The 14129-nt window shown below is 41.8% G+C and overlaps 1 protein-coding gene across 2 annotated transcripts in view; it reads right to left on the bottom strand.

Moving 5' to 3' along the window:
- Positions 1-3863: 3863 nt before the first annotated feature.
- The window catches only part of LOC138326982 (putative carbonic anhydrase-like protein 2), a 52069-nt gene continuing 41803 nt past the window's right edge, over positions 3864-14129 (bottom strand). For both annotated transcript variants that reach the window (XR_011209010.1, XM_069272941.1), the window contains exon 9: positions 3864-4227. The gene's annotated coding sequence lies outside the window, so the exon portion shown is untranslated. The remainder of the gene's footprint in view (positions 4228-14129) is intronic.

Genomic DNA, 14129 nt, shown 5'->3' with positions numbered 1-14129 from the left:
AATAAAAGCAATAAAGTGAGAATTAGAAGATATCTCTGAGATTTGATTTTCCTGTCATAAAATAGAATGAATTTTGAAACACTGGAAGTAACGTTGTCAAACGAAATGACAAGAGGGGACCGTCCGAACCGAAATTCCGGAATTATAAAAAAATCACACATACAGATTTTTCTTTATAATCCAAAATATGGAGAAAGTCATGAGAATAAACAGACGATATATATGAAATAATGTGGAATGGTGTTTTCGATGCGTATTAGTAAAACTACTCAAACATAACCCATCTTAGAACACAAATTAACACTGGGTTTCACTTCTTTTTTTGCAAATGCATTGATTTTTTTAGGTGCAAAAATATACCAAATCATGATTTTTATGTATTGAAACGGTCCTTGGAAATAAAGAGAATTAGTTTTTGTATTTTGCTTTTTCGTTAGACGTTCAGGATAAAACATTAATAGGAAAGAGGCGACATTCATCCTGACATTTCAGAAAACATAAACATAATCTTATCTTTTTTTTCTTATTCGGTTAGCAAATAAAATCTGCACAGATGGTTATATTAAGCTCAAATATTTACGGAAATAGTTCAAGAGCCCAAATTTTTCATATTTGAAAACTATAAGAGCATGAGGAAAGTGAGACCTATTGGAAAACAATGACATTAGTATGGAGCTACCTCAATACAGACTGGATTAACTATTTTAACCCGCATTCAACTAATACTTACACACATACACATGTAGCAATACATAAATGCTTACATTGCTCTGACACATTGTATCATCATACAAATAGTCACATAATATAATGTCTTATCTACGCTACGTCAATATTTTTTGATACAATGTCACTCTCAAACAGTGATTTGATTTCATCGTCGATTGTTTTAAAACAATAATATGATAATCATTTTAAATTTACAATATACCATGACGTAAAACTGCTTAATTAGGCCTATTGTAATAAGACGTTGGGTAGATTAAATGATGCTTCATGCAAATGTATTCATGTTTATCTTGTTAAGACAACATATGTTAAATGACTTTAATGAATTATCTATTCTGTTAGGAGACTAGATAATTTTAAAGTTGTCATAATACTCCAGGTACTCGATAAAAGTTTTAAAATAATTACAAAATACCCATTTCAAGTTTGTTTTTACAATACCGTGAGTGAAATATCTTGTGTTTGTTGGTGTATTACGACTTTACCATGAAACATAAGGGACAGCTATAAATATATGACTTGGTTAGAACAAATGACACACATCAAACAGTCTTTTTCAGAAATAAGGTCATTGCAAAAATATAAAGCTTCATAATATCAGCAGTCATTCATAGTTTCTAAGCAAAATCTTCAATAAATTGTTCTTCAAAGAAAAATGCTTTTAACTTTGATTTGAAAATGTGACATGGATTTGGTGAGACGCGTCTAATGCTCAATTACTGTTTGATAAGGAGGAGACACACTGTCGGCTCTACAGCCGGTACAACAGTACTGACACTAGATAGAGGGGGATACTTTAGAAACCGACCTGCCACTCTAGAAGACACATTTCCAACACTTTACATTTAGATGTAGACTTAACATAACCTCTGTTCCGGCCCGACATTCCGAGGAATGCTGAGGTTACATCGCATGGCGAACTTTAGTGTAATGGGATGCTAATTTGGATTCTATATATCAAAGGTGACTAGGTTTTAAATGTCTATGATTCATGATATGATCTTGTGATTCATGTAATCACCTTTGCATTTTAAAATCCAAAGGTGATTGATTTTGACATATTCTATGATCCATGACTAAATCTAATCTAACTATGTTCTATGTCTACTTGTAAGTTAGCAATGAGTAAGGAGACGCTGATTATCTCGTATCTAATCGATGTAAACACGCAAACTGAAGCACTCATAAGATAGGATAGGGATGATTAAACGAGTAAACAATAACTGATATCTAGGAAGACGCGATTAACATAAAGACACGCTGTGCCACATCTATTTAAGCACCCTTCTCGGACACACAGGGGTCTACAAAACTATGGACGTACACACAGGGGTCTACAAAACTATGGACGTACACACAGGGGTCTACAAAACTATGACGTAGATGATTAACTATGCCAGATCGTGAAACAATCTCAGCAATGTAATATGTACATATAATTTTGTCTGTATTTAAAGATTCATCAACCCAAGCTCGGCCATAGCCGATATTGGGAGGTAGTAGGACAGAGATTGGGTGGTGATTGTTTCAGTTTAATTGTAGTTGTTGCAAGCTGTTACTAGTGACTATACAATAAACAATTTATCTTGTCAAACATGGAAGATAACAAAAGCAATGTTTTTATGATATTTTATAGTCAACATGTTCACGACTCCACTACTTTGATTTACGTCTCTCGTGTTTGACCTCAATACATTGGTGCACAAAAACTGATAAAAATCGGTTGATGCCTGTAATCTACACACAAAGCACCATTCCATATTTAAAGACTGTTCAACAGGTTATTAAGCTCCAAACATCCTGTCTCATTTGTATTTTGGTGTTGGCCTCAAAGTTTAATTAACAACATCGTCTTACTCGAAGTTCTTATATTGTCCAGCCAACTTCGAGTTAACACTATTTCATGTTCAGTTAAGCAGGTTTCCCTTTATTTGAGTTTATAATTACAGTTAAAGAGGTTTCCCTATATCAAAATTTACAATTCGAGTGACCAAGTTTTCCTTTATTTCTGTTTGCAATTATTGTACGATGGCCGACAGCGGCCGGCAAAAAACAACTCCTACAAAACGTTTTTCGTGCTTAAATAGTCATTGATATTTAAGTACAACTTTTATTTTCTAAAAATATTTTTTGTCATGAAAAATAATAATGTACAAAATATTTATGTACAGAAAATATTTTCTAAAAATATTTTTTGTCGTGACAAATTTTTATCACATTTTTATGTACAAAAAACAACAGGTCTGATGCTAAACCCTGTATTTAAATGGAATCTTCCTATTCTCAGGTGTACAATTAATCTTTCAGATAAGGAATTCAACAATGAATGTTCCATTTGGCTTGCTTAAAACATAGACTGGGTCATACACAATCAATTAATACGGGTTTCTTAGTGGACTTTATTTTATCTATATTCGAGAAAGTGCATAAAAGTCGCAAACTTTAAGTGGTAATAAACAGGTCATAATCCCTATTCTTTGCCTACATTTAGTTATTATCCCTTTTATATATCTTTATATACCAAATGTTTAAATGTCCATTTAACTTAACTATTTGTTGCAAAACACGCCAGATTTTCCTGCAATCCTCAGTGTAATAGAACCCCACAAGTATTTGATATGCAATTAATCATCGTGATAAGTAGTACGGCTATGACCAAATTGGGGTGGTATTCACAAAATAATACGTCGCCTTTTGTTTTACTCTACTGTGATGATAGTACTGAAAACTACGAAATGTAAAACCGTTAATGATTTTTGTTAACAATGTTAAATTATATACCAATATTAACTTTTAATCCCGAATATCAGGACTACCATCAGAATAAGGAATTCGGCCAATGAAGTTGACATGTTAAAATAGTCCAACCTTAGGCGCGTTTGCATTCCTTATCTGAGAGATTAATTGAATATCTGAGAATGGGAAGATTCCATTTAAATACAGGGTTTAGCGTCAGACCTGTCGTTTTTTGTACATAAATATTTGATAAAAAATTGTCATGACAAAAAAACATTTTAGAAAATATTTTCTGTACATAATTATTTTGTAAATTATTATTTTTCATGACAAAAATATTTTTAGAAAATAAAAGTTGTACTTAAATATCAATGACTATTTAAGTACGAAAAACGTTTTGTAGGAGTTGTTTTTTGCCGGCCGCTGTCGGCCATCGTATGATTGAGATGGACCCGCCAATTTGACGGTCCTTCTTCGATTCATTTCGTGTGAAGTTGGCCTCGAAGAATGTTTAAACACTTAAACACAAAATTCCTAAGATAGTTTTATTCGGCTCGCTTTCTTCGAGTCCTTTAAAGACTGTAGTCTTCAAGGTCATTTATAATTTGGCGATTATCGTCACAAGTTTTTAAAATCAGCTCCCAGCTGTCGAATCACATAGCGATGATCAGTAGAAATCCCCTTTCGGCCACAGTAATTCCAAATGACGACCTGGAGGCGCCGACAACCGTCGTCGTATTGACCCGCTTCCTCAGGGTTTCCCTGACAGGAATAAAAAGGAGAATACTGAGAAACGTTAAAACACTGTCTCATAATGGCATAAAATGTTTTATTGGAACTTCAAACCAGTATTCAACACAAGAAAATTAAAAAAAACCCAGAATTATTTTAGCGTGAGAAATCAATGAGGCAGTAAGACATAACTGACTGTGTGATAAGGCACCACACCACACTACTAACTGACTGTGTGATAAGGCACCACACCACACTACTAACTGACTGTGTGATAAGGCACCACACCACACTACTAACTGACTGTGTAATAAGGCACCACACCACACTACTAACTGACTGTGTGATAAGGCACCACACCACACTACTAACTGACTGTGTGATAAGACCCCACACCCCACTACTAACTGACTGTGTGATAAGGCACACTAAGGCACCACACCACACTACTAACTGACTGTGTGATAAGGCACCACACCACACTACTAACTGACTGTGTGATAAGGCACCACAACCACACTACTAACTGACTGTGTGATAAGGCACCACACACACTACTAATGACTGTGTTAAGGCCCACCACACTACTAACTGACTGTGTGATAAGGCACCACACCACACTACTACTAACTGACTGTGTGATAAGGCACCACACCACACTACTAACTGACTGTGTGATAAGGCACCACACCACACTACTAACTGACTGTGTGATAAGGCACCACACCACACTACTACTACTGACTGTGTGATAAGGCACCACACCACACTACTAACTGACTGTGTGATAAGGCACCACACCACACTACTAACTGACTGTGTGATAAGGCACCACACCACACTACTAACTGACTGTGTGATAAGGCACCACACCACACTACTAACTGACTGTGTGATAAGGCACCACACCACACTACTAACTGACTGTGTGATAAGGCACCACACCACACTACTAACTGACTGTGTGATAAGGCACCACACAACACTACTAACTGACTGTGTGATAAGGCACCACACCACACTACTAACTGACTGTGTGATAAGGCACCACACCACACTACTAACTGACTGTGTGATAAGGCACCACACCACACTACTAACTGACTGTGTGATAAGGCACCACACCACACTACTAACTGACTGTGTGATAAGGCACCACACCACACTACTAACTGACTGTGTGATAAGGCACCACAACACACTACTAACTGACTGTGTGATAAGGCACCACACCACACTACTAACTGACTGTGAGATAAGGCACCACACCACACTACTAACTGACTGTGTGATAGGGCACCACACCACACTACTAACTGACTGTGTGATAAGGCACCACACCACACTACTAACTGACTGTGTGATAAGGCACCACACCACACTACTAACTGACTGTGTGATAAGGCACCACACCACACTACTAACTGACTGTGTGATAAGGCACCACACCACACTACTAACTGACTGTGTGATAAGGCACCACACCACACTACTAACTGACTGTGTGATAAGGCACCACACCACACTACTAACTGACTGTGTGATAAGGCACCACACCACACTACTAACTGACTGTGTGATAAGGCACCACACCACACTACTAACTGACTGTGTGATAAGGCACCACACCACACTACTAACTGACTGTGTGATAAGGCACCACACCACACTACTAACTGACTGTGTGATAAGGCCCCACACCACACTACTAACTGACTGTGTGATAAGGCACCACACCACACTACTAACTGACTGTGTGATAAGGCACCACACCACACTACTAACTGACTGTGTGATAAGGCACCACACCACACTACTAACTGACTGTGTGATAAGGCACCACACCACACTACTAACTGACTGTGTAATAAGGCACCACACCACACTACTAACTGACTGTGTGATAAGGCACCACACCACACTACTAACTGACTGTGTGATAAGGCACCACACCACACTACTAACTGACTGTGTGATAAGGCACCACACACACTACTAACTGACTGTGTGATAAGGCAAGCACCACACCACACTACTATACTGACTGTGTATAGGCACCAACACTACTAACTGACTGTGTGATAAGGCACCACACCACACTACTAACTGACTGTGTGATAAGGCACCACACCACACTACTAACTACTGTGTGATAAGGCACCACACCACACTACTACTGACTGTGTGATAAGGCACCACACCACACTACTAACTGACTGTGTGATAAGGCACCACACCACACTACTAACTGACTGTGTGATAAGGCACCACACCACACTACTAACTGACTGTGTGATAAGGCACCACACCACACTACTAACTGACTGTGTGATAAGGCACCACTACACTACTACTGACTGTGTGATAAGGCACCACACCACACTACTAACTGACTGTGTGATAAGGCACCACACCACACTACTAACTGACTGTGTGATAAGGCACCACACCACACTACTAACTGACTGTGTGATAAGGCACCACACCACACTACTAACTGACTGTGTGATAAGGCACCACACCACACTACTAACTGACTGTGTGATAAGGCACCACACCACACTACTAACTGACTGTGTGATAAGGCACCACACCACACACTACTACTGACTGTGTGATAAGGCACCACACCACACTACTAACTGACTGTGTAATAAGGCACCACACCACACTATACTAACTGACTGTGTGATAAGGCACCACACCACACTACTAACTGACTGTGTGATAAGGCACCACACCACACTACTAACTGACTGTGTGATAAGGCACCACACCACACTACTAACTGACTGTGTGATAAGGCACCACACACACACCACACTACTAACTGACTGTGTGATAAGGCACCACACCACACTACTAACTGACTGTGTGATAAGGCACCACACCACACTACTAACTGACTGTGTGATAAGGCACCACACCACACTACTAACTGACTGTGTGATAAGGCCACACACATACTAACTGACTGTGTATAAGGCACCACACCACACTACTAACTGACTGTGTAATAAGGCACCACACCACACAACTACTAACTGACTGTGTGATAAGGCACCACACCACACTACTAACTGACTGTGTGATAAGGCCCCATACCACACTACTAACTGACTGTGTGATAAGGCACCACCACACACACACTACTAACTGACTGTGTGATAAGGCCCCACAACCACACTACTAACTGACTGTGTGATAAGGCACCACACCACACTACTAACTGACTGTGTGATAAGGCACCACACCACACTACTAACTGACTGTGTGATAAGGCACCACACCACACTACTAACTGACTGTGTGATAAGGCACCCACACCCACACTACTAACTGACTGTGTGATAACTGACTGTGCACCACACACACACTACTAACTGACTGTGTGATAAGGCACCACACCACACTACTAACTGACTGTGTGATAAGGCACCACACCACACTACTAACTGACTGTGTGATAAGGCACCACACACACACTACTAACTGACTGTGTGATAAGGCCCCACACCACACTACTAACTGACTGTGTGATAAGGCACCACACCACACTACTAACTGACTGTGTGATAAGGCACCACACCACACTACTAACTGACTGTGTGATAAGGCCCCACACACACACTACTAACTGACTGTGTGAATAAGGCACCACACCACACTACTAACTGACTGTGTGATAAGGCACCACACCACACTACTAACTGACTGTGTGATAAGGCACCACACCACACTACTAACTGACTGTGTGATAAGGCACCACACCACACTACTAACTGACTGTGTGATAAGGCACCACACCCACACTAAGCCCACCCACCTAACTGACTGTGTGATAAGGCACCACACCACACTACTACTAACTGACTGTGTGATAAGGCACCACACCACACTACTAAACTGACTGTGTGATAAGGCACCACACCACACTACTAACTGACTGTGTGATAAGGCACCACACCACACTACTAACTGACTGTGTGATAAGGCACCACACCACACTACTAACTGACTGTGTGATAAGGCACCACAACAAACTGACCACACACCACACTACTAACTGACTGTGTGATAAGGCACCACACCACACTACTAACTGACTGTGTGATAAGGCACCACACACCACACTACTAACTGACTGTGTGATAAGGCACCACACCACACTACTAACTGACTGTGTGATAAGGCACCACACCACACTACTAACTGACTGTGTGATAAGGACACCACACCACACTACTAACTGACTGTGTGATAAGGCACCACACCACACACTAACTGACTGTGTGATAAGGCACCACACCACACTACTAACTGACTGTGTGATATAGGCACCACACCACACTACTAACTGACTGTGTGATAAGGCACCACACCACACTACTAACTGACTGTGTGATAAGGCACCACACCACACTACTAACTGACTGTGTGATAAGGCACCACACCACACTACTAACTGACTGTGTGATAAGGCACCACCACACTACTACTGGTAGGCACCACATCACACTACTAACTGACTGTGTGATAAGGCACCACACCACACTACTAACTGACTGTGTGATAAGGCCACCACACCACACTACTACTAACTGACTGTGTGATAAGGCACCACACCACACTACTAACTGACTGTGTGATAAGGCACCACACCACACTACTAACTGACTGTGTAATAAGGCACCACACCACACTACTAACTGACTGTGTGATAAGGCACCACACCACACTACTAACTGACTGTGTGATAAGGCACCACACCACACTACTAACTGACTGTGTGATAAGGCACCACACCACACTACTAACTGACTGTGTGATAAGGCACCACACCACACTACTATAACCACATCCACTGTGGACTGTGTAATAAGGCACCACACCACACTACTAACTGACTGTGTGATAAGGCACCACACCACACTACTAACTGACTGTGTGATAAGGCACCACACTATAACTTACTGTGTACACTACAACGACACTACTGACTGTGTAATAAGGCACCACACCACCACTACTAACTGACTGTGTGATAAGGCACCACACCACACTACTGACTGACTGTGTGATAAGGCACCACACCACACTACTAACTGACTGTGTGATAAGGCCCCACACCACACTACTAACTGACTGTGTGATAAGGCACCACACCACACTCGACTACTACTACTGACTGTGTTGATAAGGCACCACACCACACTACTAACTGACTGTGTGATAAGGCACCACACCACACTACTAACTGACTGTGTGATAAGGCACCACACCACACTACTAACTGACTGTGTGATAAGGCAACCCACACCACACACTACTAACTGACTGTGTGATAAGGCACCACACCACATACTACTAACTGACTGTGTGATAAGGCACCACACAACACTACTAACTGACTGTAGTGATAAGGCACCACACCACACTTACTAACTGACTGTGTGATAAGGCACACCACACCACACTACTAACTGACTGTGTGGATAAGGTACCACACCACACTACTAACTGACTGTGTGATAAGGCACCACACCACACTACTAACTGACTGTGTGTTTTAAGGCACCACACCACACTACTAACTGACTGTGTATAAGGCACCACACCACACTACTAACTGACTGTGTGATAAGGCACCACACACACACCACTACTAACTGACTGTGTGATAAGGCACCACACCACACTTACTAACTGACTGTGTGATAAGGCACCACACACACTACACTACTAACTGACTGTGTGATAAGGCACCACACCCACACTACTAACTGACTGTGTGATAAGGCACCACAACACTAAACTGAATGTGTGATAAGGCACCACACCACACTACTAACTGACTGTGTGATAAGGCACCACACCACACTACTAACTGACTGTGTGATAAGGCACCACACCACACTACTAACTGACTGTGTGATAAGGCAACCACAACCACACTAACTGTGTGTGATAAGGCACTAACTGACTGGACACACACCACACTACTAACTGACTGTGTGATAGGGCACCACACCACACTACTACTAACTGACTGTGTGATAAGGCACCACACCACACTACTAACTGACTGTGTAATAAGGTACGACACCCACACTACTAACTGACTATGTATAAGGCACCACACCACACTACTAACTTACTGTGTGATAAGGCCCCACATCACACTACTTAACTTACTGTGTGATAAGGCCCAACACCACACTACTAATACTGACTGTGAGATAAGGCACCACACTAACACTACTAACTGACTGTGTGATAGGGGCACCACACACACTACTAACTGACTGTGTGATAAGGCACCACACCACACTACTAACTGACTGTGTGGATAAGGCAACCACACCACACTAACTAACTGACTGATGGCCCACACCACACAACTAACTGACTGTGTGATAAGGCAACCACACCACACTACCTAACTGACTGTGTATAAATGATATAGACCAAATTCGTTTTACTGTATTTCTGTATAATACTTCTCGGAATTTATTATTCTAACCCCAGCCTTCTCTAAGCGGTTAACCGGGACCTTATGATTCTTATATATAATCTAATGATGACATATATGTATGTAAAGAGCTTAAATCATCAATCATCGTCATCTATTCATCATCGTCATTATCATCGTCATCATCATCACGATCATCATCATCATTATCATAATATCAGCATCATCCACGATACCTACATAGAAAACCTTACAACAAATTAAACTCAAGTCGTCTTTTACCCTATAAAGTACGAATTATGTACTAATGACAATGTGCGATGACTACATTGACTTATTTCTCAACAGACAAATTACATATCACATTCCTCTTATTCATACATGTCACAAATGAAACACTAATCTTATCTCCTATCAACACTACCCGGATCTATGCCGTCATTCCCCTTACACCCACGCTGCTGGCCCTGCGTCACATTCTTACCAATTCCTGTTAGAGATAAGACTATACCGGGGCATGGATATAATGGCAGCATTTAGACATCGTTAAATCTCAAACGCACAATTCTAACCCTCTTTCCAATTATAAGTTTTCTATTAAGCCATGGTGCAGTTTAATCTATGTAACATTTTGTCGAGGAGGATAATTTGAATGTTCTGAAATGTAAATGAATAGAAATTTACACGGAGATACATATGAACTTAATATGTGATGGAATTCAATGAATGCTGCACAGGAACTGAAATAATTCCTTCATATCAACAGCGATCCTAAATTTATCACATCAGAACCGTCTACTCCGTGGTTAATGAATGCCTAGCACGTGACATATGGAAATAAAATGGCCGCCTGTGGAGTAGTTTAATCAAAGAAGCTAAAGCGAGATGCGTTGCTGTCCCTGAAGGGGCCTAGTTAGCAGAATTACGAGGACACCCGCTTACAGTCCTCTTTCTTCTCATCCCGTTAAATAGAAATGGTTTTATGATGCGCTTCCACATTGCTGTAACGGAAGCAGATGGATTCATGGAGAAAGCTGCCAAATTGGAAATGGACGTTAAAAACTGTGGAAATAGGCGTTGATGCGTTTCAATTAAGAAGTCATGGGATGTTAATAGAGATCACGTGATCGTTTGTATCCAACAGACACGATCGGGCCTAGATGGATCTAATCTCGCTCTTCTGTCAATACATCCGGAAACAAATTCGAATGATAACATCTCTAAAAGGATTTGATAAACATACCAGCGTTTATGCAAGGTGCACAAGACTATCACTGTCTCACACGACACAGAATGACGTGTATTATACAAAGGACACCCGACTATCACTGTCCTCACACGACACAGAATGACGCTGTGTTATACAAGGTGCACCGACTATCACTGTCCTCCACGACACAGAATGATACTGTATTATACAAGGGACACCCGACTATCACTGTCCTCACGACACAGAATGATACTGTATTATACAAGGGACACCCGACTATCACTGTCCTCACACGACACAGAATGACGCTGTGTTTTATACAAGGGACACCCGACTATCACTGTCCTCACACGACACAGAATGACGCTGTGTTATACAAGGACACCCGACTATCACTGTCCTCACACGACACAGAATGATACTGTATTATACAAGGGACACCCGACTATCACTGTCCTCACACGACACAGAATGACGACTGTATTATACAAGGTGACACCCGACTATCACTGTCCTGGGTTCACACGACACAGAATGATACTGTATTATACAAGGACACCTCGACTATCATTGTCCTCACACGACACAGAAATGATACTGTATTATACAAGGGCACCCGACTATCACTGTCCTCAACGACACAGAATGACGCTGTGTATTATACAAGGTGCAACCCGACTATCACTGTCCTCACACGGACACAGGAATGATACTGTATTATACAAGGTGACCCGACTATCACTGTTCCTCACACGACACAGAATGACGCTCTATCAACAAGGTGCACCCGATATCACTGTCCTATACGACACAGAAGGTTATACAAGGGACACCCGACTATCACTGTCCTCACACGACACAGAATGACGCTGTGTTATACAAGGGACACCCGACTATCACTGTCCTCACACGACACAGAATGATACTGTATTATACAAGGGACACCCGACTATCACTGTCTCACACGACACAGAATGACGCTGTGTTATACAAGGGACACCCGACTATCACTGTCCTCACACGACACAGAATGACGCTGTGTTATACAAGGGACACCCGACTATCACTGTCCTCACACGACACAGAATGATACTGTATTATACAAGGGCACCCCGACTATCACTGTCCTCACACGACACAGAATGATACTGTATTATACAAGGGACACCCGACTATCACTGTCCTCACACGACACAGATCACTGTATTATACAAGGGACCCTACTATCACAACACGACACAGAATGACGCTTGTATTATACAAGGTGCACCCGACTATCACTGTCCTCACACGACACAGAATGACGCTGTGTTATACAAGGGACACCCGACTATCACTGTCCTCACACGACACAGAATGACGCTGTGTTATACAAGGGACACCCGACTATCACTGTCCTCACACGACACATAATGACGCTGTGTTATACAAGGTGCACCCGACTATCACTGTCCTCACACGACACATAATGACGCTGTGTTATACAAGGGACACCCGACTATCACTGTCCTAACACGACACATAATGACGCTGTGTTATACAAGGGACACCCGACTATCACTGTCCTAACACGACACATAATGACGCTGTGTTATACAAGGTGCACCCGACTATCACTGTCCTCACACGACACAGAATGACGCTGTATTATACAAGGTGCACCCGACTATCACTGTCCTCACACGACACAGAATGACGCTGTGTTATACAAGGTGCACCCGACTATCACTGTCCTCACACGACACAGAATGACGCTGTATTATACAAGGGACACCCGACTATCACTGTCCTCACACGACACAGAATGACGCTGTGTTATGCCCACAAGTTAGAGTACACTATTAAGAGGCGTCCCTGACATGCCCACGAGTTAGATCACACTATGGAGAGTCGTTCCTGACATGCCTACAAGTTAGAGATACTATGGAGAGGCGTCCTTGACATGCCCACAAGTTAGAGTACACTATGGAGAGACTTCCATGACATGCCCACAAGTTAGAGATACTATGGAGAAGCATCCGTGACATGCCCACAAGTCAGAGTACACTATGGAGAGACTTCCATGACATGCCCACAAGTTAGATTACACTATGGAGAGGCGTCCGTGACATGCCCATAAGTTAGAATACACTATCAAGAGGCGTCCCTGACGTGCGCACAAGTTAGAGATACTATGGAGAGGCGCCCGTGACATGCCCGTAAGTTAGAGATACTATGGAGAGGCGTCCGTGACATGCCCACAAGTTAGTG

This window comes from Argopecten irradians, chromosome 7 (genome assembly GCF_041381155.1).
Source record: "Argopecten irradians isolate NY chromosome 7, Ai_NY, whole genome shotgun sequence".
NCBI lineage: Eukaryota > Metazoa > Mollusca > Bivalvia > Pectinida > Pectinidae > Argopecten > Argopecten irradians.
Note: the sequence above shows the minus strand (reverse complement) of the source record. Positions and strands in the feature narration are given on the sequence as shown.